At 40.7% G+C, this 26,230-nt stretch overlaps 1 long non-coding RNA gene across 3 annotated transcripts in view; it reads left to right on the top strand.

The window, feature by feature from the left end:
* Window positions 1-2,243: 2,243 nt before the first annotated feature.
* The window catches only part of LOC143173924 (uncharacterized), a 64,655-nt gene continuing 40,668 nt past the window's right edge, over window positions 2,244-26,230 (top strand). For all 3 annotated transcript variants that reach the window (XR_012997845.1, XR_012997846.1, XR_012997847.1), the window contains exon 1: window positions 2,244-2,440. This is a non-coding gene — a long non-coding RNA (uncharacterized LOC143173924). The remainder of the gene's footprint in view (window positions 2,441-26,230) is intronic.

Genomic DNA, 26,230 nt, shown 5'->3' with positions numbered 1-26,230 from the left:
TCTTTTTCTTTTTTTTTTTTAATCTTTTGTCTCAGAGGCGTGTTTCAAAAAGAAAAAAATTGCGCCAGCGCGTCACACTCCCATTTTCTTCTAAATTTTCAGAGAAGCAGCAAGCGAATTGCCTACCTACTCCCTACCCGCTTCAGCTCTTTCCAGGAAGGCTTATTCACGGTTCATAGTTTGGATCTACTCTTTATTACTGCTACTTACTACTTTCCACCACCAGTCAATTTTTACGCCATCAGTTAAAGGGCTATTAAGAGAGTTCTCTTTTGCCACGGGTTTTGTACGCAAAAGAGCGTGAGCGACACCGAACACTGTCCGTCTTCGAACTAGGTAATTTTCGTTATTTTCTTTTTTTTTCCTTCTTTATGCTTTTCTTTTTTCTTTTCTTTTTTTTTTTTTTTTTTTTTTTAACCATAGCAGAGCAGGAAAAGAGTAGCCGCGGTCCCCACGGAGAGCTCACGGAGGATGAGCACGCGTCGTGTTCCGTCGCCAGAGCAGCGAAGTGGGACGGAGACCTCGCTGCGAAGCACAAAGTCGTAGAGGAGAGGAGAGCCCGGCATCAGGGGACGCTTCAAGAAAGGAACCACACTAGCGGACTTTATTTTATTTCCTCGGAGCTTTCCCCAACCATTACCTGGGCTCCCCGCTCCCCCGCGCCGCAGCAAGCAGGGGCCGTGCGTGGGCTGGGGCGGGGCGGGGAGATTGCCGAGGGAGTCGCGCTCTCCCCCAGAAAATCATCACCGGGAAGGCATCCGTGGTCACGAAGCGTAACTAAGAGGAGAAATCATCCGCCCGTAGATTTCACGAAAGCAAGGAGCGGGGGAAAAAATCCAAACCTCGCCCGGTCCGACGGCTGTATTTCTGCCGGGCGCACGCATCGCCCGCGTGTCCATCACGGGTGGTTTTAGGGAGATCGCACAACCGGTGTCACGGTCACGCACGCCTCCAGCCTTCCTCCTTCCCTCCAGCTCCTCTCTAACCCCGCAGTGACACCCCGCCGGCCTTGGTGCTAGCAAGCGAGGGTTTCCCCGTCTAAACGGAGAAGGTTCTGCCGGCGGAGCAGGAGTCCCGCGAATGTTTCCCCGAGCACGCTACAAGCAGGAGCACCAGCAGCTCCGCGGAGCCCCGAGGCCGGAGCCGGGAGCACCCGGCAGGCTCGGGCAAGCCCGGTCCCGGCCTCCGCCCGCCCGGGGCACGGCGGCTCTGCCTCCCGGGACGGGAGGGGCGAGCCCTCGCTCTCGGAAAAAAAAAAAAAAAAAACCCACAAAACAAACCAACTAGTTGAAAGCAAAAAAAAAAAAAAAAAAAAGACGCTTTTTTTTTTTTTTTTTTGAGGCTTGCTACCCTGCGCCGTCCCCGCCGGCGGAAAGCTCCCCCCGTTCCGCGGCACCCGAGGGCGGTGGCCGGGGTGACCGTGGGCGCTCAGGACGGGGAGGGAAACGAGGGGTGGGCAAAGCTCGGCACCCGTTTGGGAACACGTTCCCCAGCCTTGGCGGCGGTGGAAGGCCCTCCTCTGGTGTTTGCAGTTTTCTTTGTTTACATTCAGTTTAGAAACATTGGCCTTCGGCCAGAAAAGCGCCGGTCCCCCCCCCTTCTCGGGTGGCGGAGGAGAAGAGACTTCTAACTTTCACGAGCCCCGGGTCTTTAAATATTTTTCCTCTCGGCTCCCCAAATTAACCCTTCGGCCACCTCGGAAAGAAAACGGGGCCGGACGGTGCGTGCACCTGCCCTCGGAGCTTTCAACCGAGGGGGTCGCAACAGGTTCTACCGGGGGATGGAGGCGCACCGGGGGAACGGTGGTGGAGGGTACCGGCGAGGCGAGGAGCGCCGAACCGAGCGGCGGGGCCCCGGGCCCCGCCGCTCGGTTCGGCGCTCCTCGCCTCGCCGCCCGCGGGGCGGTGCTGTGCGGCGGCAGCCGGGCGGGGAAGCAGCGCGGTTCTCCCCGCCGCCGCACCGCCCGGTTCCCCCCGTCCTCGGGGCGGTTGCGGCGGCGGCGGCGGGTGGGGAGAGCGCTGAGGTCGCTTGTGTGCGCCGGGCTTGTGTGCATGTGTGTCCCCCCGCCCGCCCCTCCACCCCGATATCTTCCCCCCCCCCCCCCCCGGCGAGGAGTAAGTGCCACCGCTCCGCCTTCTCCTTTTCGCAATGTTGACGCAATCTATAAATAGTGGAACAAAAGGACCAACTTCCTCGCAGCTTTGCTGAAACTGCACAAAAAAGGCAACCGGGGGGGGGGGGGGGCGACACGGTTATTTTTTGATTTTATTTTTCTCCGGTTAAAAGGCGAATCCTCCCTCCTCCCACACACACACACGCTACTGGAAGATTATTTATATTTTTTTTTCCTCGCTGTCTCCTATGCTGGCAACGTCCTGCGAGTGGCTATTTTGCTTTTGCACCGAGGGAAGGGCTTTCCCCCCCCCCTCCTCTTCTGACAGTAAGTGCCATTTAGCTACTGCCTTTTCGGGGGGGGGGGGGGGGGGCTGCCTGCTCGCCTACCTGCCTGCTGCCCCAGAGAGCGGGCAGGAGGGACCAGGCGCTCCGGGGACGGGGGACGGACGACGGGGGGGGGCGGGATTGGAGGCGCTTAGTGCGGTGGGGGGAGCAGCGCCACGGAGCGAGCGGGGATGCGCGCACGGGGGACGGGGCGTGGGGGACCCGCGGATTTGGGGGGGGGGGGGGGAACCGGTGAAATAAGGTGATCGGGAGAGGGGCCGGTTGCCGCTGCCCGCCGAACAAAAGCTGACGCTGATATTAAACGGGCTTTTGTTAGGGGGAAGTGTGTGTCTGTCCGCGTGTGTGTGTGCGCGCCTCTGTGTGTGCGCGGGGGGGGGGGGGGGGGGGGACACACACGGACGGGACACCCCGCCCGCAGCAAGTTGCCGTGCGGCGGAGGGCACCTTAGACTTGTTTACCGCTCGGCGCGGCGCTCACCGGCGTGTTTACCCTGCACACACGACGCGGGGCTCCCCCCCCCCCCTCCGCTCCCCAACCCCTTCCTTCCTCCGCGCCCCCGGGGGGGGCATGAGCGGAGCGGGGTTTTAAGGGGGGGGGTGGGGGGGTGCGCGGTCAGGAGATGCTGCTACGATCACGCGTAAAACAACCCCCCCCACACCTCACCCCCCCGCCCCTTTGCCAGTCGGATCGGTGCAAGCGCAGGCAGTTACTGGCCGGAGGGAGAATTACATCATCCCCTGCTCCAGTGATGCTACCTTTCGTGCCGCTACCATGCGCGCAGGGAAACAAGCGGGGCCGCGCCTCCCCCCCCCCACCCCCCCGGCTCGGGCGCAAGCCCGAGCCGGGGGGGTGGGGGGGGGGGAGGCGCGCCCCCGCGTCACTCTCACACACACACACACACACACACGCCCGCCCGAGTGTTTACAGCGCTCACACAGGCGTATTGTGACGTCGCCTGAGTGACAGCCCGCCGCGCCAACGGGGGGGGGGGCGCGGCCCCCGACGCCAAGGCAGAACACGGGCGCCCCGCCCGCCTTTCCCCCCCCCCCCCCCCCCACCTCCACGCCGCGCGGGGACCGGGGCCGTGAGCGGGGGGGGGGGGGGGGGGGGAGCCGAGCCCAAGACTGAATACTTCGAAAGTTAAATCAAACTTACACGCTCTAGCATCGGGGTGGTTTACACGATGCCGATTAATTTGCGTTTATGACGTTTTATGACGTTTTAAGCGCACACCGCACGCTCGAGGAGCGGTTTCTCGTGAGAGAGGCGAGGTGCATTCGTAAGCGGGGGACATCTGTGAAGTTAAACCGCTGTCTCAAGTCTTGCGCAGCCCCTTGGGAGCAAGCTGGGACGCGAGGGGCCGGTCTCCTGCCGGGGAACATGCTCCTGGTAGGGTTTGGCACAGGGAAGACGTGAGCGTAGAAGCTGTCATAGCGGTGGCCTTGGACACTTCATTGTCCAGAGTGGACAATAAAAAGCTGATTTTTTTTTTTTTTTTTTTAAACGGGAAATAGATTTAAGCACCGAGGGCAAAATCTAAATTTCACACATCGTACGCTTTCCCCCGTGTTACGAGTGTAATGTTATAGGGTTAGAAACTTGTTGCAATATGCTACTGGGGCGGGGGGGGGGAAGTGGGGGGTTTTTACTCAGTCTGTGAAAATATTGAAGTAGTACTTACCCACTGCAAAGTCAATAAATCCGTATCACACTAAAAACAACAAAAAGTGTTTTACAAACTGATACTTGTCGAGAATTGTTTGCCAGAATGCAGCAGTGTAAAACTATTACTAAAACATCAGCATTTACTCACTGCAAAATTCAAGTAACCGTGAAGCCCTGTTTAGTAGTACACACAGTTTTTAATGTGTTAATGGTTTGGGTTTCTTCAAAGTGCATTACTTTTTGAAGTCTGTGTGTTTCTGTTTGTGCAGAAAATAGACTGAGCAGCTTTGAGCTCCTACTGTTACAAAAGTTAAAAGGAAACAAAGTTGAGCTGCTAAGTCGGCAGTCTGGAATGAGTCAATAGTATCTCCTTTGTCCTGCTAGCTTTCTCTGCTGTGGTGTATCTTTGCTCTATTTCCTCTGCACAAGCAGACGAGCAGTATATTTAATAGACTTTACAGGTCTCCTGGCTTCTAAATATTCTGACCCACCAGTAAAATTGAAATGCATCTGCCTTTCCAGGCTGTATACAACAGTTGTGAGACTGTCAATGACAGTACGCTCACTTCTTTAACCACGTACATACTTACACATTTTCCATTATCTGTAATTAATGGGGCAAATTATTCTTGCTTTGTTGTAGGAAGCCTTCATAAGGGAACAAATATGCCTTTTTAAAGTATTCCATCATCTCTTGTTTTTACAAAAAAAAACACAAACAAAAGGTTGGGATGGAGACACGAAGGAGATGTAAGTAACTCCCCCCCTCATTTACTTGGGGATTCCCTGGGAGTCCCAGAGGGCAAGGAGGTAACATAGCTGGCTTTTACAACAGGATCACAGGTCCTGACACGGGGTCACAGAGAATCTCTGCTTGGCTAGCCCTGTGCTCCAGTTTTGTTTAGCTGGTAGCTAGTCCCTTGAGGGATCAATGTCAACTTAAGCATGCTGACGTCTACAAGCAATGGGTTGGCCAGTGACTGAGAGCTGTAACTGGCTCCTGGAGGGCTCCCTAGTTCTACTGCGCTTGGAGCTCGAGGGCTGCTGCCAGGCTGCTTCTGCGACTCTGGAGCTCATCACAGAAAGAAATCAAAGTGGCAACAGTATAAAGCAAACCCCAACACTGTCAGTTTTCTGAAAACAAAAGGTGGGTAGATGCATTAGGTGGATTGGAAAAGCAGCTTGGGCAGGGACGTGGCTTATGGACCGAGGCACAGAAACCGGAGCCAACTCCCGTCACCATGAGCTAAGTTTCTGTGTACCTCAAACCCGCTTTGCTCTCAAATTGTGGCCTTGGGATTGGTATCAGCCGTTCTGCAGATATGTCACACTCCCAGAGATGATAAACAAATGTCAATTCAATATCCCACATGTAAAGGTATTAGCGTTCAGCAAATAAAATAGGAGCATACTTTCTCTGTATTACCTATATCTTAAATTAATCCATTAAGGAAGGAGGTTCATATATATATATTCACACACACACATATATATCTCCTCACATTAATAGCCCCTTGGGGTTTAATTATCAAAAAGCATTGGAGACTAGAGTTGGGTTACTAGAGTACAACGAAAAGTGAAACTGTATTAACTCACTGGGAGGTTGAAACCTGTATTTTAATATATACAGTATGTAGTTTTTCCTTAACTTTACATTACAATACAAAGGCTTTTTAGGTCTGCAAGCTCAATATAATTTTTTTTTTTGTTTTATAAAAATAAGGCTTGTTTATTTTTAATTAAGCTAGGCCTACTTTTCTTTTGATTACCTGAATTACATAAATGAGTAATTTAGCGTATGATTATCTGAATGACCATTCCTTTCCTTTTTCACTCTTGAAAAAGATTATCAGTCAACTTCTGCTGTAGTGTTGTATCTGTGACCATTTTGACTGTACCATTTGTTGTCTGATACTTTTTATTTTTTAAATATAATTTCATACTTCCCCCCCCCAGTTCTTTTAAAAAATGCAGCCTCATAATTCCTGATGATAACAAGCAGTTTTCTCCGGTGACCATAAAGGCCTATGCTATGAATTTCTACAGCTTTCGTTTAAAACCTTAAACACATTTCTATCTTTTCAGTTGTAAAGGGTGTTACTAACTTACATTTGGAAACCTGACTGATACAGACAGCATAGTCTTCCTGGTTCTGCAAGCAGGCAGTTCCAGTGTTTCAGCTTTTGCACAGTAGCACTTTAACAAGCAGCAGCCATGCATAACTAACAAGACTGCAAGTCCAGTTACTGCTTTTTAGAAGCCTGTACCCAGCTCTGAAGTTACCCGAAATGTCCATTTTATAGTGTTGCAGCCATATGACAAAACTATTAACAGCAGGAACGTGCAGTAGTTATTCACAATGGATAAGATACAGGGGGAGAAAAAAAGTTTTAAAAAACGGAGCCTGAGGCGCAGGAAGAAAGCAGCACAGCTCCAGCTATCCTTTTATAGTAACTGGTGTTTTATGGAAAGTGGGAAAGAGAAGAAAACTCTCTCTTCCTTCCAGCAGCTAGCCAGTGATGGCGTGACCCTTCTAACTGAAGACTGATAGCATTCTTGGAGAAATCTTTATGCAGGTTTAATTTCTAGTATCTGGAAATGAGAAGTATTGTTTTCTCCAGTTCCTTCTCTTGAACCTACTTCTGGATTCTGGGTCTTACCCTCTAGCTATATTGATGGATGTCTAATAGAACAGTTTTCAAGTTCGGCATTAATGCTTCATAGAAAGTAATATATTTTTCAGAATATTTTAAAGTACTGTAGTAGTTTTCATGAATGTTTTCTACACATACAGTAACATTCTGAATACTATATATGTATAGATTATATTAGCTAATCAGAGCATTACTTTAAAATGTGTACATAATGTGTACATGTATACAAGATACACCTAGCACAGACTAAAACAGTGCTCTCAGCATGGATTACAGCTACAAATAAATCTTCTGTAGAAGATGAATGGAAATTAGGAAATCAGTAGTAGTTCATTAAATGAGACATACGCCCTTTAGGCTGCACGGAGACGTAAAAAATAAATACGCCGAAAACTAGGCAACACTAGCTGGCAAAACAGAATATTGAAACTACTGTACTTTTTCAGGACTCTTAGTATCCTTGTTTCTGGCTGAATGTGGTATGTGCATGAACATCCTTTCTTATAAAATAATAAATTTCACAAAGATTCCACTGTATGACAGTGTACTGATTGGCTGTCACAACTACTGACTAAATATTAATTTTGGTAGTCTTTCCAAGTTAAATCTATGAACTACTACATCTGGATAACTTTTAAATCCCTACCCACAAGTGAAACTCTAACAAACCGATTTCCTGACTTGCACATTGTCTATCCTTGTTTGTAAAGATTTGTTTAGTAATTTACTTTAGTTCGTCAATTATACTATTATTAGTTGGTTAGAGAAATATTAGATAGTCTTTTTATTTGGAATTTATTTCATTTTAGTTTTACAACACTAAGCAGTGCGATAAACACTGCAGACTACCTAGAAGGAGCTCCACATTAGTGCAATCACTTCAGTTTCGTAACTCCTACAGATTTTTATCCCTTACAAGCACCGATTTACATACCAGTGAGGGAAAATGAAAATGAGGGGGAAGCTCATTATAACCCTGCAAGTGTACTTAGTTTCTCCTAACACGGACTAGATTAAACCTGGCCTATGTCACAAGAACTGCAAAGGGTGAAAGCAAAGGGTCCTTTCTCATAATGGTCATGCACAATTAATGCTCTCTTCACTCAACAGAGAAAACCAGACCCAAAATGGGAAGGAGGATCTGGGCTACTATTCTTTCACCTTCGCTCCCCACCCCCACCCTTTGAGCTGTAAAGAAAGGATCAGGTTGCACTATTTTAAAAGCTGGTGCAGTACGCACACTTCCTCCGTGTATTGGAGAGCACTGGGAGAAAATCTCTCTCAGAGCTCCCTGCAGGAGCGCATACTGCTTCACAACATCCTGTACTCAGGACTGTGACTTATCAGAAGAGCTGAGCCTTCAATTAAGTGATGAAAACTTCCCTTGTAAACGTACGATATTTTTAGGGACGTATACAAATAAGAATATTATTGAACTAACTTACCTTTGACACATGGTTTTGAAAGCTTCATGCTTGACACAAGTCATAAAAAACAAACTATCGCAATAGCTCAGCACTACAGGTAAAGTAGACCTGTAAATAAATGAAAAAAGAAATTAAGCGAGTTAGCATAATTTCCTGAACATGCTTAAATAAACTGGATTGATTAACACATTAAAGAATATAATTGCTCTTTCATCCCACCATCGGAGCGCAGATTGCTAGTTCCTACACATATTTCAAGCTAAATCATACAGCTGATGTTAAGTCTGTATCAAGGTGGAAGATGGATGGTGTTTTGGCCAAGGTTTGGAATGGGAGCTCAAACGAGGGCCATAATCCTGTCCCCGACTCAGAATGTCACCAATGGCTTTTCGATTCTAAGATAGGGACAATTAAAACTCTCACTGAACCTAAGTGACAAAATAATGCTTACAGGATGTCCCAAGGCTACCTATACTAAGGTTATAAAAAGTCTAAAATAACCTAAGATCTGAAATAAGTCTTTAGCAACATTTTGTTTACCTGTGTATTTGGCTTTTCAAAATATAAAAGTCATAGTTCCAGAAGCAAGGTGCCTAGTTAGCAGTGCCTACTGAATGTCAAAAGGCTAATCCAGCTAGGAAGATCTCCCTTAAAGGAGTTATCATGCTGTATCATATCTCCACATAAGAGAACCGAAAATTACGGTGATTGAAATCCTCACCAGTCTTCCACACTCTTCACATTAGATATGAAGACCTGACCGGGAAAGGGCACTGAAAGCCTCATATCTCACCCAGGGAAGGATCCTTCTGTAGGAATTGTGGAAGGAAGCCATAAGCCTCCTCCTGTTGGAACAGGGTAAGTTTTGGGTGCAGTGGGAGAGTCTGCACAAAGCACTGCATAGATGCTGGACCATGAGTCAGTGGCACTCAGAGGCTAGAAGAGCTGTACCATTAAGGCATCATCTGTCAAGCGGCCCAACAGTGGGAAGGTATAAATGCTGTTTAATCTTGCCTCAGCCACTTCTACCTCAGCTCTGCGAGTTTTAAAAGGAACAAAATCTCATTCCAGGCTTAAAAAAAGGTTGAGATCTATAGATAAAAAGCTGTATATTAGATCTAGGTATTACTATTGTAGTTGTTAATAATACACAATTTTAACATACAGACTGACAGACATTTCATTTGAAAGCAAGAATTAAAATAATGACAGGTTGTGTCATATGACAACAAATCTACAAGTAGCAGCAAAACTGTCCTTTTCTCATGCATAAGATTCATCATTCTAGAGGGGGAGCCTGCTGGAAATACACAAGAGGCACATGAAAATGGAGGGAAAGATAAGAAAAGAAGTTTAATGGAAGATGCCGAGTTGGATGACTAAAGTCTTCATCAAATAAGAAAGCAGTATCCTATTTACTTTCTGATGCTGTGTAAATGAATGAATCAAAGCCCGCACATTCTCTTGCAAATCATGTCACAAGGATTCTACCTCTCTATGCCCCCGAGGTCATGAGTGACCATGTACTGACCCCTGACAGACTCCTGCCGCCTTTTCTTTAATACAGCAAGCATACACGTCTCTAACCACTTGAGCCCATATGAATGCTATACATCGCATGCTGCCTCCCCTTCCTTTCTTTTTATTTTAGCAATCTATACCCCCAAAAAAAATTTCCTATAATCTTTTATGTCTCTCTACAGCCTTTCTTGCACTGAAAAGTTTCTCGATACTCAAGCAGACATATGTTAAGGGATAAGGAAAAACATAAAAAGATAAGATTATTTCAGGGAGAGACTCCGCAGCTTTTCAGAAGAAGGAATACTTTATTTCAAAGAAAATAAAATATTTTTCAACTGAAAGAGGCTCATGTTTATATTATTGTTAAAACTTTTGCCGAAAGGGGAGGAAACAGTAACTTTAGACAGTAGTTCGAAAGGAAGTTCTGTTACAGTACAGACCAAAAAATTTAAGTTCTTACAGTGTATAAAATATGTAATCAATGCTGAACTTCTGCATATGCCTTAAATACTGAGCTGTGAGAGTGGACTGCTCTTTAATGTGTCCAACAGCCTTAATGCTGAAACCTATACAAGGAGATAATTAATACAATAGCATTCACCCAGCACAAAACCCGAGATTTTCATTGAAACTTCTCCAGCTCTAACAAAGACATCATTCAAAAAAAAAAAAGCGTTTCAAAGACCACTGTAGATGCTGGACATAGACCGATTCTTGAGTTAAAGACAGACATCCGCCAGCCAAAAGGAATAACTCCAACAAAGGAGAGACTTTCAAGTTTCAGACTTTCAAGTTTGAGACCTCTAATTTGAACTTATCTATGTTTTCACACATCAGTAGGTTCAGTGGAGTTAGAAATATCCAGTATGTGTAATGAAAACAATCTCTATCAGTGGATACAGCATGAACATGATAACATATGTTTTCCAAGCCTAGAGCAATTGTCAAGCAATTACTATTTGTCAAGGCAACACACTTGATAGTCAGGGTCATCTAACCCTAGGTCATCTTCTACCTTATTCTGAGGCAGGTCTCAGTAACTCAGCTGCCCAGCTTTCTTTAATTTGCTCTGAACGTAAGTTGCAGACGCAGGTTTCTCTTGCTACACACAGTGAGAAAGCCGAGGGAGGCAGAGGCAGCGGCAAGGGGTGCAGTTACTGCACCATGATGGCTCATATAAGCAACAGCTGCTGGGGTTTTGTTCCAAGATGAAGGAGGGCCCGCACAGGTCAGAGGGGACTCCTGGACAACTGATTATTAACCAGGGCTTTCTAAAGCACGTGCAAGGCCCATATTGTGTTTGTTTAGGACCCAGAACTACAAGTGCATGTTATCAGCAGACTGGGTGGATTGGTTTGTGTCTCGGAGTTAAATCATCAATTCTAGCTACCTTTTAAACAGAAATGAGAAAGACCTTGTCTTACCCAGTATATTTTGGTCCTGTTTTACGTTTGCCCTTTTTTTTTTTCATTTTAAAGGCCTTATTCAACTAAATATACCCTCTTTACAAAATATGGTTTTTTGCTATCCAGATTGTTATTTCATGCCTGTACAATTTTTATTTTATCATCCATACAACTAACGTCTGATTCTTAATTTTTACATTTTATGATAGAAAATTTAATGGCTTTTCCTTACCACATGATACAGTCTTCCAATTATAATTTGTAAACTCTGTGTAGATGGAAAATGGAATTCAATTAAAATGTAGCAAAAGAGCACTTCATTTTTTATCAGTTAAATTAAATAACCACAGATTCACATAACATGCAAGAAAAAAATTATCAGAACATACTGCACTGAAAACTGATTTATTCAACTAGGACTAATCACTGCTAGTTGGTGAACTTAAGTGATTGTTGCTGGTCAGCATGACCTTCAAGACTTTAGAACTAGTACATCTCATCCTCTTGTAAGGATTTTCATTCATGGACCTGATGAGAAAAAATGAAATTGCCTGCTTTTTCATCTCCCAGTGGATTTTTCAATTTTGAACATACTAGTCATTAATGTAAAGTAGATGAGTACACTAAAGGAGGAAAAAAAAAGCTATCAGAAGCAGGTTCAGCATTCTGTAGATTATAGTTCAACTGCTCTGCCAGTGACTTCCACCCCTTCAGTGGTTTGACTTTCTCTAAAACTTTGGCATCAAAAAATGTGTTGCATAGTATTTTTATTGTGTTATTTTAAAATACTATAGTAAATTTAACCTTAATACCGGCTGCCCTACTTCCATACTTAATTTTAAGTGGTCTTGTTAAAAAAGAAACCTTTAATTTAAACAAAGCGTACATATAGAACTCATTAAACATACATTAATCATTCCAGGAGGCCACACAAGTAATAGAAAATGGGGATTCCTTCCTTTCTGATTTATCAGCCATTTATACTATAGTATGTTCAAAACAGAATGGGTTTCCTACTGTGCCTGCTGGTGTACATACAAAGTTAAAGAGACAGAGCCCTGGCACAGAGGTTTGCCTTCATTTGCTCAACACCTGAGGTGTTAAAAGTAAAAAGCCAAACAGGAGAGGCTTTTTTTTTTTTTTTAAAGCACTGGCTGTTCAGGTGCAGATTTACCAGCAGCAGGAGGCAGAGGGTGAAAGGATGATATGAAGGGCTCTAGATCCTCGCCTGTTCCTCCATCCCTTCCTATTCCCCTCCTCCTCGAGCTCTAGCTGCGTTTACCTATGCCTATCTGCTGAAAATTGGAAGGATTTTAAGCTAACCAGGGAACTGTACATAAGCATCGACCATCTTAATCTCTGCTAAATATAGAGACTTCCCATTGAATTTCCTTGTCCTTGCTAAGTGACTTAGGAGGATAAACCTACTATCAGGACAACTCTCCAAGTTGAAAGGAAGAGAAGGAAAGTTATTTCTGAGAATGTCCAAAGGTTGTGATCCTGGCTTGCTGAATTTTGGAACATGACTTACAGATTTGGCATTACAGATCGGTGGATTTGATTTATTCACTTAACAAGGATCAGAATTAAATTCCTCCTCCCAAATTACTGTGATGGAAACAACACTGTCCCATGGATTTTCTATTAATTTTCTTGCTCTTTTCTTTGGCGGGCTCAAAGATTTCCTCTCTGTAGTAGAGAGAATCCGAAGGCCAGCATAAGAACAAGAAAAGTCACTACTCAAAATTACAATGGTAGCAACAAGTTTCTAAAGAGATAAAGATGAATAAAGTTTGGTTTAGGTAAGGGCATGATTAAGTGAGGAAAAAGAGGTGAGGTAGAGGCATTTTGTTAACATATGTCATAAAATCTTTGAAATGCCATAGACTATGTAGTTAGGAAAGTTGGCAGTGCAGTAAAAGGAACGAGAATGACTGACTAATGTTTGCTCTAGTTGGTTGAATTTAAAGAGGGGAAGGTCCTGAAAGTATTTGTTTCATTTTTGCAAAGACTGCGAGTAGGCCAAGATTCATAAATAAACCTTATTTTAAGAATACAAGAGAGGTCAGACTGGTTCAGGCCAGGCATAGACTTGGCCCATTTACCTATCTCCAACAGCAGACATATGCCAATTCTTACCCAAGTACTCTCTCAGAGAACAGCAGGACCAGGACAAGCACATTTGATAATGCCCATGGGTTCCAGTATCCAATTTTGTTTTAGCTCGGGGGGTTTCCTGAGCCTGATGTGGTTTGCCTAGTCAGTGACCTTTACTAGATCTCTCTTCCAAGGTCTTTTGCAGTCTCTCCTTAGATCCATGTAAACTTCCTTCATCCATACTGTCTTTAGGCAAAGAATGTCATGAGTATATTACCCATGAACATATGAAACAATATAATTTATTGTATTATTTGCTTTGAACCTGCCTACTGCCAGCTTCATCCAATGCACCCTCATTTTTTTATTGATAGAGGTGAAAAGTTGATCCCTGTCCATCTTTTTCATGTGTGATTTTAAAACATTTATTGCTGTTTTGAAGAAGTGTTAGAGGGGTGCTGTAATTAAAGTCTCTGAAGAAGAGTCTATTGCCCCTGTGCTGGAAATCTATTTATTCTTAGCTCTGCCAATCAACCACCAGTTTGCCTGCTATCTGTGGCAGATGCTGAAGCTGCTATTGCACAGAAGTCCTTCCAAGATCCTGGGGAACTGGAAGCTTAGATGAGCACATTCTGAGAGCGCCATTCTTTCCCACTGTTAGGGAAGATGCATTAGAGGAAAAGATGCAGTCATGCATATTGTGCTCTTAAAACCCTGCTGGTCTTTCTGCAAGCAGAATCTAAAAGAATAGTAGGGAGTGGAAATGAAGAGAAGAAAATTTGCCAATCCACAGAAATCAGCCCCATTCTAAGAAAATTACTTGCTAAGAACTAAAGCTCAAGGAATCAATGTAAACTTTATCTAAAAACTGAAGTAGAAAACTGAAGATAAAGTAGTTCAAGCTTGCTCTAAAGGAGGAGGGCATTGTTTCTAGAGTTTGGCAGTAGACCTTAAGTGGACACAGTTAACATCATAATTAAAACAGCAGAAGCTTGTGACAGTTTCCTATTATTTCAGTAGGAGATTCATAACACATGCAGTAAACTCCCATTTTCCCTGCTATGTGTTTTACAAGGCACAGGAGTATTTCTCAAGCAGACAGGAAAGCCCAGTTTCTATTAGTAAAAAATTATACAGATAGGTAAGACAGGTCTCCATTCTTAGGTAAAAATATAAACAAAGGCCTTTCAGAAATCTTACTACAAGGTAAGGTATATTGTATCCCTGTACAGAAGAAGATAAGCAGCTATTGCAGAAAAATGCACTTTTAGAGAAATTACGTAAACTCCAGTTAGTGTCAAAGCTATTAAACAGTCCCATACCATTGAAGTAGAAGAGGTTAAGGGAGACTGATGATGCTAGGATACTCAAACAGAAAGTCTTTTCATTTAAGTTTGTGAGTAACTCCAGTTAAAGTGACTCCATTTGACACAAAATGATCTGTACCGTTGCAAAATAGTTTCTGTCAGCAGATTTCACCTAAGCAATGCCCAGTCTATCAGCTAGAATCATACTGGGTTTGGCTGCAGGATCTGATTGTTATTTCAGAAGAGTATGTTTGGCTAAGCAGGTAAAGAGGCTGTACTGAAAGTTTCACAAGACACAAAGAAAGGTAAAAAAAAAAGGCATACAAAAACCATGTTATTAAACAGGTAAACAAAACATCTTTTCAGGAGCTCCCAGCATCCCTCTAGTTAGAACAGGACACCTATTCGTGTCTGTTATGAACAAGCGCACGCTTAGGAGTCCCCATTTGAAAAAGGTAATTCTGGAAGACAGGTCATGTTACCAACTCTAACCCCAATGTTGCCTGGTTCTGACTGGCTTAATTCAGAGCCATATGTCACATAAAAGTTCCTGAAGATGGTCTTGCCCCTCACTGGCTTGTTGACAAAACATATAATTAATTATCACATTGACTATCGGCACTTGTTTGGTAAGTCCCTGAAAAACAAAAACAAATGTACTTTTTGTTCAAGGCAGAGGGTCCTGACACTGAGATATATGGAGACAAAGCATCCCCTGAGCATCGCAGCAATTTTGAATGGGAGCAAATCCCTACCTCTGAATAGACCTGTCTGTCACCCAGACCCTTGGTACATTAAGGTATGAAGACGACACTGTACTGAGTATTGTTTGTTCAAAGTTTAATGAGGAGAGGACTTCTTTGTGTACCGTAGACATCTGATGCAGCATGTACCAGGTAGTTGCAAGGCTGTGGTTTCAGTCAACTTTGTGCACAATGTAGATAAAGTACAGAATGTTTTGTGAGAGACTATAAATGCTGAGATGTTTTCACTGATCTTAAAAGATGACCTAGAAGCTGACTTAATTGACCTGTTTCTGTCTAGGATCTCTCCTCTGGGAAGTAAAAAGCTCTTGATAATACGATGTATAACAGCAAAACCATAACCAAGTGTTTCAAATCAACGTTGCTGTTTTTGTAAGTCTGAGAACTATTGATCATATAGTTTTAGACGAGTGCGAACTGAATCAATCATCTGTTGTGGTATTACACTTCAGTCCTTTATCTTCTGAGACAGGCTGTGATGACGGCTACTTTTTCTGGGAGGAGGCAGGGGGAACACAAAACCAACAGAAAATTCCTGCTTGGTTCATGAGAAAGACTGAAGGGTAGCACTCTGTAATGTAGTCCAGTGTTCCTATGAGGAATCTGATGTCTTTTCTCTGCTGCATGGACCCCTATGTAAAAATAGACATCTTGCAGGCTGGCAGTTCAAAATCCCTGAGGATTAGTGATTGGTTAGGAGATTATGGATACTACTCCAGTCTGAATTTGAAATAGCAAATGAAAGTGCTGAGGCACTGATAGTTGACACTGAACTGCTAGCCCCCTCACCCTTTCTGTAAAGTTGTAGATACAGAAGGCTCTGTCACTGATTTGTAATGGTACATTTGCTTCTTCAATCAGTCGTAGAAGGGAATCTATTTCTGGTGTTTATTGTTTCTAATAAGCCGGACAGCTTGTTAGAGAATAAGAGAGAGAAAAGCCACGAGACCAGCAAGTCACTCAGCACTATGTACAACACGGTACTGAAAATACAAAGACAATCACTACTATCGGGGCTATAAATACATAAGGCACTCAACACAAAGCCAGTCACTATCAAGGTCCCTGCAGGGAGCATGCAAGTAATAAAATAGGTCTTTTCAGGCCCTGGACTTTAAAATACATGAATCAAAGACACGCCATATTGCTGACGAGTCTTTTATCCCTTGCAACGTGCATAGGCAGCAACTTGTGCTGGGAATCACGCTCCTCTTGCCTCCATCAGACTTCCCTGCCAATACGAGTGGACCCTGGTAATGGATATGTTCCAGAAGCTCAGAATCACAGCTTTTAGGACACTGAATAAGAGACACTGTCTTAAATCATAACTATAGCTTTACTTGTGGAATTTAGAAATAAATTGATTTCTGTTCAAGGCAAGACTTCTCCCTCCCCTGCTGTATGTTTCCTCTTGGAAAAAAGAAATGTTACTATGGAACGCATTGCTCTCTGAAGAATCACACTAGGGAAAAATCTTAAACCCCAGTAACTTATGACTTCTTTATCCATATATAAAGAGATATATATATCTAGTATGTTAACTCAAACTGTATTTTGCTAATGGTCATAAGGAGACTTAATTTACTGCATGAAATTAATTATACTATTACATATATATAAAAAAGTTGAATGAATCACACAGTACATATACTGCATTATTTCCATTTTTGTGGTATGATGGAAATAATGACATCGTGAATGTTTGTACTCACGTCGCTATTTAATGCCCTGAGGATAGTGGACATGAGGGTGCTTCAAGTAGTAGTCTGCTGATACCATCTAATGGGCTCTGCTTGTCCAAATAATTTGTCCTTGCACTCCTGGGACACATACACACCAGCAATGAAATCCATCTACACAACCACTCAAAGAAGCAGCCAAAAGCATCCCAGATGAGTTATTCATGCTCTTTATAAAAATTGGGCAATTAAAATAACTCTCTGTGCTTTGGCCAACTTAGATGGAAAACTGGGCTATACAAATTAACACACACACATACTGCATTAAGAAAGCAACCATCTCTTTATACTGTTACTGTACATCACGATATTAGTCTGGAGAGCCCAAAACTACATACAAATACACTTTCTAGTACTCCAGAGAAAATATTTTCTTAATTCTGACATTTTCTTATTTATTTCTCAAAATTGGCCAAAAAACTTCCACACTCTTAAATGCTAACACTTACACTTTCCAACCTATATCCAACCATAGCACCGTCCTTCTGAAGTACAGTTTCTACTACTTTGTCCAGTCCAATTGCAGTTATGTTAAATAAGGGGAATATCACCATTTTAAAACATTATTAAATCTGCTAAAATAGAATAACTCAGAATAACTGCACACCATGTTTTCCCAGTTCTACCTCCAATTATACATTCTCCTGCCAACTTAAATAAATATATCATTCCAGTTTCCTTGTATATGGTTGTTTACCTCACTTAATCAAACTGCATATATTATTTTTCTTCCTAACCACCCTTTAATTATTCTTACTGTTTCTGAATGTCCTTATTTAATCTGTAAGTAGTACTTTCAAAATTATTAAATGATAAATTCATTGGCACCTTTGAAAATGGGGGTTAGATCCTTCCATATTATTAGCTCTATATTTTTCTGAGTATCATACTATCCAAAATAGACACAGGAACCTTGCTGGGGGTTGATTTCTGTAGTAGTTGCATTGGGCCTCTGAAGATATGCAGGAAAACTAAATTTCTCATCATAATAAATCCCCTTCAGTTAAGTAAATATTTTCTTTAGTCAGCAAAAAATATTTTTAAACTGTTCAATAAAATATTAAATGGGAAAGCTGAAAATATAGTTTGCATTTTATAACTTCAAACTATAAATATAAATGTGAATGTTCAATTACAAAAATTATTAAATTAATATACATGTTGAAAAGCAAGTTCTAACAAGACAACCTTAGATTTCAATTGTAAGTAAAAGGAACCTTAGTATTTTTTTCATTTTTCTCAATTTGTTCAATTCGTTAAGGCTCTCACAATTTAGAACCATTATTCCCTCTTCACGAAACATCTTGGATCTTCTTTGACTACTTCTACTGGCTACTTCTTTGACTTTCATGAGAACTCAAGTCACTCAACTTCCAGAGGCCTTTTTAAAGCAGTATTTCACTTCTATGCAGGTATTATGTTTTCCTATCCTTGTAAAAAAGTGTGAATTAGACATTCTAAAGTTATTTGCTAGACATGTTCCTCCAAAAGCTTCTCTGACCTATACTGTTTTTCTTCTATATAAACTGTATTAATATAAAGGTGCAGTGGTATGTGGTTCATATTCTTGAATAATTCTATTCAAGCCGACAACAATCTTTCTCCCGATTGGCTTGTATTACAAAGGTTTTAAGACTTTGGTGGTCTCTTTCTAAGTTAATTCTCAAATAGCATAAATAGATGTTTCCTACTTTAAAAAAAAACATAAGCCAAAGCCAGGTAAATCTAGATGATTCAAGTGCAGTATTAAACAGAAAAGTTATACTGGAACCCCTTGGTTCTATATCAAGATAAGACAGAGTGAGCTACAAAAGTGAAGGGGTGCTTCTTCTCTTACTTAGATCTTCCTCTCTGGGAGGTTAACTGAGTGAAAGCCACTTGATTCTCTGTACTCTACTCACATTTTTAATACAGCTGCTTCTAATAATTTAAACACAACTTGAGGGAAGAAGGTACAATAAAATGTCCATTAGCAAATCTTCAAGCCTTTCCTGTTGCAGACCCAATACAAGAAAAACCACTGGAAGATAAACACTTTAATTTGAAGACTTTAATTATTGTTTGATATGAACACGTAAGTCCTTAAGCAGCTAACAGATTATCACAGCAATAAATGGTTTTCTCATCATCCTTCAAATTGAATTTCTTAGAAAGAACAGACATACTAGCCAGTATTCTGAATAGACTGAATTCTGTCAGTATTCTGAATAGGCAAATGACCTTCATTTCTTCAATCTCCTTGCTCTCTTATGTTACATATTTTATGCTCTAACAAAAGCATATACACAAATGATTCACATTATAATCAAGGCCATGAATGTTGGTAACATGAACCATACATATTCTTTAATGTTGTTTTTGAGTACAGGAAAATAAAATATCTTGAGGTTTGGAGCAGAAATACAAGTGATACTTTCTAATATCACTAACTAATTTCACTTTAGGGTTCCGTTATCACAGCATAGATACTAGGTTTCATTTTTATTACTAACAGGCTTTACTTATCACAGTAAAAATAGGCTGTTAACCACAGAAAGTAAAATTAATCATCAAAGTTCTGGTTTTGTTTAGGAATCAGTCTTTTTCAGATATTCTGTCAAATAATAAATTCTAGTTATCTATATGTGACTTAAAAGGAACTACACGTGTTTTGAATGCAGAGTATTTCCCCGTAATATCTACAAAGCTATACATACCTGAAGAGCATGTGCTAGATAGAATTAGAAGCCAAGGAAAAAGGGTATTGACAATGCTGAAACCAGCTTCCTGCCCGGAGGATCAAGTAGTGTAAGAAGAGTAATAGTACTGCTTGCATGAACAGGTAAAATGTTTTATCCTTATTGACGATCTGTAAATAGAAATTATATGAACTTTAAAATTAAAATAAGTGAAAATTAAAATACAGAAAGGCATACAAAATATAAGAATACATCTATTGATAAAAAAATGATACCTGCATTTTTGATGATTTATCACGTGTTCAGACTATCCAATTTCATCTCCACATTCCGAATTTATTTTTCAAATTACTTCTTAATATTCCAGATTGTTTATTGAGTGGAGCCAACAATTATGAAAGAAGATAGATGTAAGAGCATTGTGGTGACAGAAACTTTTTGTCTAATCTGTTCTAAACTGCCAGTGAGGAAGATGCTCCAGCATCACCAGATAGCCTGGTTCCAGTCTTTAAATGTCCTTGTACTTAGAAGGATTTTCCAAATATGTAGCCTGTTCTTCTTCGCTGTAAATTAAGATAATTTTTTCTTGTCCTTCCACAACTGGGTACAAAAGGCAATTGATGACCATCTTCTTCACAATAATCTTTAGATGTCAGATTATTTTCCCCAGTCTTCTCTTCTCTAGACTAAATAAATACAACTCTTTTGAAATGTGCCTTATAAATCTTGATTTCCAAAAACCTTTTCACTCATGTGCTTTCCTATGGATTCATCTTTACCTGGACATTGAAATAATTTTCCTTTTCCAGATTTTATTTTAACACAGAGATACAACAATTTTATTCACTGACTTTTATTCTGGCCATTTTGCATGAGCGTTCTTCGATTTTGCTTCATCTGTAAAACTAGGTAGTATCAACGTTAGTTGGAATTTTGTGGTACTCCAGAGCAGAAGGCCCCACAGACCCTTGAAACAAAATGCATCTGTCCATCTCTTCAGTAGCTTTTTTGGAAATCAGTAATGACACTTAATTTTCTATGAATAATTCACTTGTTCTTATTTTTTTTCCTTTTCTTCAAAGAACTGGATAAAACAGGGATTTTGTATGCCTTCTACTTAGTAATACTGTAACTTTTATTTTTACGTTTAACAGCTAAAACAAGAATTATAATATTCTTAATAAATAAGCAGACAGATGGATGGACAGGCAGGCATAAATCTAGTTTTCTTTGAGAATCAAGCATACATAATAGAAGGAAGATTTGACTCAAAGCCTGTATATCTCTCTATTGTCTCAAAATAGATAACGTCTGCTGAAATGGAGGCAGAAGGATGTTGCTAGTTGAAGTATTCTATGGAGTCTCTTTTTGATGATTACACAATTACTAGTTTGTGGTAAAAGTATGTCACGTTCTGCATTGTTTTCAATGAGTTTTGTCTGAATGAAGCAGAAATATTCGGGACCAAGAAAAGTAAAACAAAGGATGTAAGATAATAACAGATCAAAGAAGTGCTCTAAATGCTGCAGTGGCTGGCTGTCTTCACATTGATTTCCAGATGCCGGCCTCTAGAGAATCTAGTCTCTTTACTTTTTTGAACCAGAGATAGTTTATCCCAGGAATCTCCAAATTATTTCCTTGGAAAGAAGGGGGGAAAAAAAAAAGTGAAAACCCGGGCAGCAGTTTATGACATCTAGCCCAGATTTTCTGCTTCTTTGCTCTACTTCACTATGCAACTATACCACAGTCACATATGAAAGTTCTTCTAAGAAGTGGTTTTTACAGTTTGGTTTTGCTTTTTAATATTCATACAGTTTATTCATAGGGTACTTTCATAATGAATTCCTGAAATTTAGTAGTTGTTCTTTGTAATCTAGTTAATCTATCCAACTGCAAAACATCCAAATCCCATGATCCCTAGGTGTGCTCTCAATATTCTAAATGAGTAAACAGGCTTAAGGGCTCCCAGCAGCCTCACACTCCTGCTCAGGGCCACTCATTCCCCATCTCCGGAAAAGCTTTTTTACAATTCCTCTATGCTTCAGCCAAAATTCTGATGGCATCTCCTCCTTGCCATACTCCAGCGTAGCTTCCAGCAGCTCCTAAAAACTATGTCCCCCTAGTTCCTTGTGAAACACAGAGAGGCAAACCCCCAACAAGTGATTATTTAAGCAGGAGTGATGGGCACAGAATGTATTTGCAATGAAAAGAGAAGCAGTTTATGAATACTTCTCTAGCAGACAGTCGTACCTGTACTGTCTGCCATAGCATCTTTCAGTCTCTTTTCATAGAAGTCTTAAAATGACTTTTTTTCCTCAAAACAGGAACTACCAGTTCCGGCAGTTCAGACATTAGGTTTAGAATATGCAATGTATTCAGAGAGAAGTGGACAACTTAAAATATTTTGTTTGGTTGGTTCATGTCATTTTCTAAAACTATGCTCGAGGGGATCACAGTATTAGAATTTTATATAATGCATTTGCATTTCAAAATTACAAGGTCATTACAAGAAAGAACACTTTTTTTTCATCTAGGTATGTAATTTATGTGACAGATATGCTTTATGTTTTTCTCCATCTATGCGTATATAGTTCTACTTTCTTATATTTTTCATTGATGTTCTCTTGCTTTTTTTTAATGTAGTTTCTATTATTTGCAAGAACATATTTTTATTATTTGCAAGAACATAACTCTACTGAAGCCAAAGCAAGCCAAAGGTACAGAATTGTACATTCGTACTACAGAAGCGATTTTTCCCACCGTAGTTCCCCACTGTGTTGCACATACGGTTGGTGGCAATACAGTAAAGCCAGAATAGCCAGTTAGTTCCTCCAGAAAAGCTGCCTGCATTTCTGCAGGACTGCTTCTCCAAATAAATTATGCTACTTAATATATAGGTAAGTTTATTGCTGATTAGTTGTTATGATGGTCTATTTGCTTCCCAGTGTTCCATTAAGAATAATTTCCTATTAAGAATTGTTTTCAAACGCCTACTCCCAACCTTCCTTCTCAACTTCTGGCCATTTTCCTTTGATCTATAGCATCCTAAAATTTTGCCCAATTTATTTATTTCATTTATGTCCTTTACCTACTGACCAAATTTAAAATTAGTCAGTATTACATATATAAAAATTTTAATCACCCCAAATCACTTTGTTTGTGGGTTACATACATTTAGTAAATTTAGCACATTTTCATGAGAGTGGTTACCTTGTTTTGCATTTATCTGTTTTCTTTTAAACTACCTGTGATACCATACCAAAATGCCTTGAGCATTATAGGTGTGGTTATAACAGCACTATATATAACAGAGCTCGTAGCTCCTTAATTTTATATTTTTACATGTAACATACTAACAAAAATAGTGACAGCTTTCTTCGCATAAACCCAATGGCATTGTGATGCCTTTCTCGAGTTTACCACACTTTAGACAGGTATTTCAAGCATTGATTTTGCAAAGTAAAGTAGGAAGTAGAAATCCTCAGTACTCACCAGGGGAGCTGACCCCCCCCTTCAGAATCTGCATATAGTTTTTATTTGAGCAGTTTATTTCCTCTCTTTACCTCTGAGTAACTTAAAAGACAATATTCAACTAACGCATTATGTTCCAACATTGTCTGACTTGCCACATTTTCCCTTCCCTTTTTATTTTCTCTCTTCAGACTTAAGCAGTTAATCCCAGGTCACAAAGTAGTCTATTAACGTAATTTTATTTCCCTTTTTTGTGCATCCTGCACATAGTTTTCTACAACGTGTAAAATTTTCATTACGAAAATAACTGGTGACCTCACTAAGTCAAAATATGACCTGGAACCTAATAGTAATTACATCACATACTGGAAAACCGTCAAAGTAATACAGAGATTATGTTAATCCCAAGATACTATTGCTTATCTTTTTTTGAAATCTGTACAAATATTCAGTAAAGCACTTATCCCATTATGTGCATGATGAGGTCACTATTTCATACTGAAGTGTGCCCACTTCAGCATCAGGTCATTCTCAAAAGTCTCAGAATAAAACACTGTAAGCAAATGCATTATATTTCAGGCTTTCATCCTACAAGGAGGTCCACATAGGTGGGACCCAAACTGCATTTTAATAATGAACTAGATCTATTTACCCAAATGGTCATATACTTTTCTATTGTAACCATGCTTATTTTGAAAAGAATATTCACTCATCTAACTGGCTTTCCAGTTTCCATTTAAAGATACTTCCACATCAGATAAGTACTGTTTTGCCTTTTATTGTCCTCCTCTGACTTTCTTAATTTACTGATTTTTCAGATTTTTCTACGCTTGCTTTCCTTTTTATTGAGTCAGACATTACATCCAAATTTATACATTCATTGACATTTCTGTTCAAGAAACAGTAGTCTGAAAGATACCTATAGATTATTGGTTTTCATGCCATTGCGATTTTAATTTAGAGCAGGCTAGTACAGTTGTAATTATTGCCAACTGGATGTAGTTCATAAGGTTGTATCTGTTTTACTGAGCTAAACAGGGCCCAGGCACATGCTTGAGCTCTACCATGTGATAATCCATGCCATTTAACTGTTAGCATGCTCCTCGGTATGCTTTTGGGTCAGGCCAGCGAGCACTCAAGTAAGACACAGCAAGATTTGGGGAATAGCATGGGTTAGGGACTGTTCCCAGCAGGCAGTATGAACAAGGCCACCCTGCTTCAGGAGAGCAGATGGGTTAGCCATGTGAATGTGCACTGTAATGTGGTACCAACTCTTGACTGGGCTGTGGCCCATTTTGTTTTCTAGTACAGATGTCATCCAAGAACTTAAATGCAGCTGAAAATTGGTAGAGTAGGTGTATCTTCTCATGCTCCCATTACCAAACCTGTGCGAAGGATGACAGCTGTTGGCATGGGAGAGGGACAGACCAGCGTTAGGCTGACTGTGACTTCCTCACGGCAGGAGAATTTTCAGCCTGCAAGTAGGAACGGATCTTGGCTACCTTGTGCTACCTCCAGTGGGCAGAACAGGGGTACAGAATCTGGACCCCTTCGTATTTTCAGATACTTTTCTGTATTTTCAATTACCATTTCTGTTTGTTGTTTCTTCAACTATCTTTTCAAATAAATGATCTGATTTGTAGACAGTGGTCTTGGATTTCCTTTTATTCAGTATTATTCTATTGGAAACAAAGAGAAAAATTAAAAGTTGAAGAAATTTGAAAAAAATCTGCTTTCTAGTGTTTCTTTAAAAGTTTCATATATTTTCAGATTATAGTAGCAAAACTATACCAAGTGGCTAATTAGGCTTTCTCAGATAGTATCACATGGTCCGAGCTTTCTTTCCATTTTATCTTTGCATGATGGCAAGCTTAAAGTTCCCAATTCCAGTTCCGTTTTCTTTTCTCCTACTTTATACTTCACTAAACATTTATTTGCAGCGGAATCTTGCTCTTATTCTATTGCAATGTTATTGCTGAACCAGCTTTCTGCTATTACTCTTCAAACTCTTTACATTTCTGTCAGTGATTTTCACAATATGTTTACCCTTTTTCTGGTCTCTTTATTAAACCAGAAGTATTGTACATTCATAAGGTCTTCATTTTAGATCTAGTATCTTTTTTTTTCCCCCCAATCACTATCAGATCCAGGACTGAATTAATTCTCATTACTTCTTCCAGTTGTTTTAAGTACTATACAAAAATATCCTCCTGTAGCCTATTTTGAAACATTTCTTGCATGTAACTCAAATTCCTCTTTTACAGCTTTTCACACATTTCTTTTCATATACATAGCAATATATGTATGTATAATATACATATATTATGTGTGTATATATATCATAATCATAGAGATCCTCCTAATCCTAGAGAAAGTCAAATGAAACAAACCTTCAACACAATCTTCATGGATTTTGCATCTTCCATTTTCATTTGTGAAATTATTTCTGCATCTGCGAGCCATGTGAATTGCAGGATCTGCAAGCAGGGTAGTTGTTTTATAAATTATGCTTCCCTCACCTTATCTTCCTTATATAGCAACAGATAGTTATATTCTATTTATGTCTTAGCCAGGACTTGTTTGTAATGCAATCAAAGAACATTTCATGGAATTTGTAGTGGTGCTGCACCTCTCAAGACCACATGTACCTAAGCTGTGTTTATGAACAGAAAGACGTAATTTTTCATTATTATTTCGCGCAGGACTTCATAGATGAAGTATGTTTTCCCATCTCAGTGTAGCAATATTCACTCAACTTTATTCTCCTCTTGCAAGTGTTTCCCTAGGGTTACACTTACTCATTTGCTGAAAAATCTTTCCTGTTTTGTTAGTATTTCCAGCTATGCTTTCCTCACTGTTCTTCATATATTAGAAAGAGATACATTTTACCTGGTTGCTTTAACTGCGACATTATCACCCAAAAATTGCAAATCAAAAATACATAAACTTGAGTGTAAAAATAATTTTATCTTCAAACTGCAACTCTAAATTTTAGATTAGTAGTACTATTAAACAAGCAATAGTTTTGTAAATTAACAAGT

Source organism: Aptenodytes patagonicus, chromosome 1 (genome assembly GCF_965638725.1).
Source record: "Aptenodytes patagonicus chromosome 1, bAptPat1.pri.cur, whole genome shotgun sequence".
In the NCBI taxonomy this organism is placed as follows: domain Eukaryota; kingdom Metazoa; phylum Chordata; class Aves; order Sphenisciformes; family Spheniscidae; genus Aptenodytes; species Aptenodytes patagonicus.
This window is presented reverse-complemented; position numbering and strand designations above follow the sequence as displayed.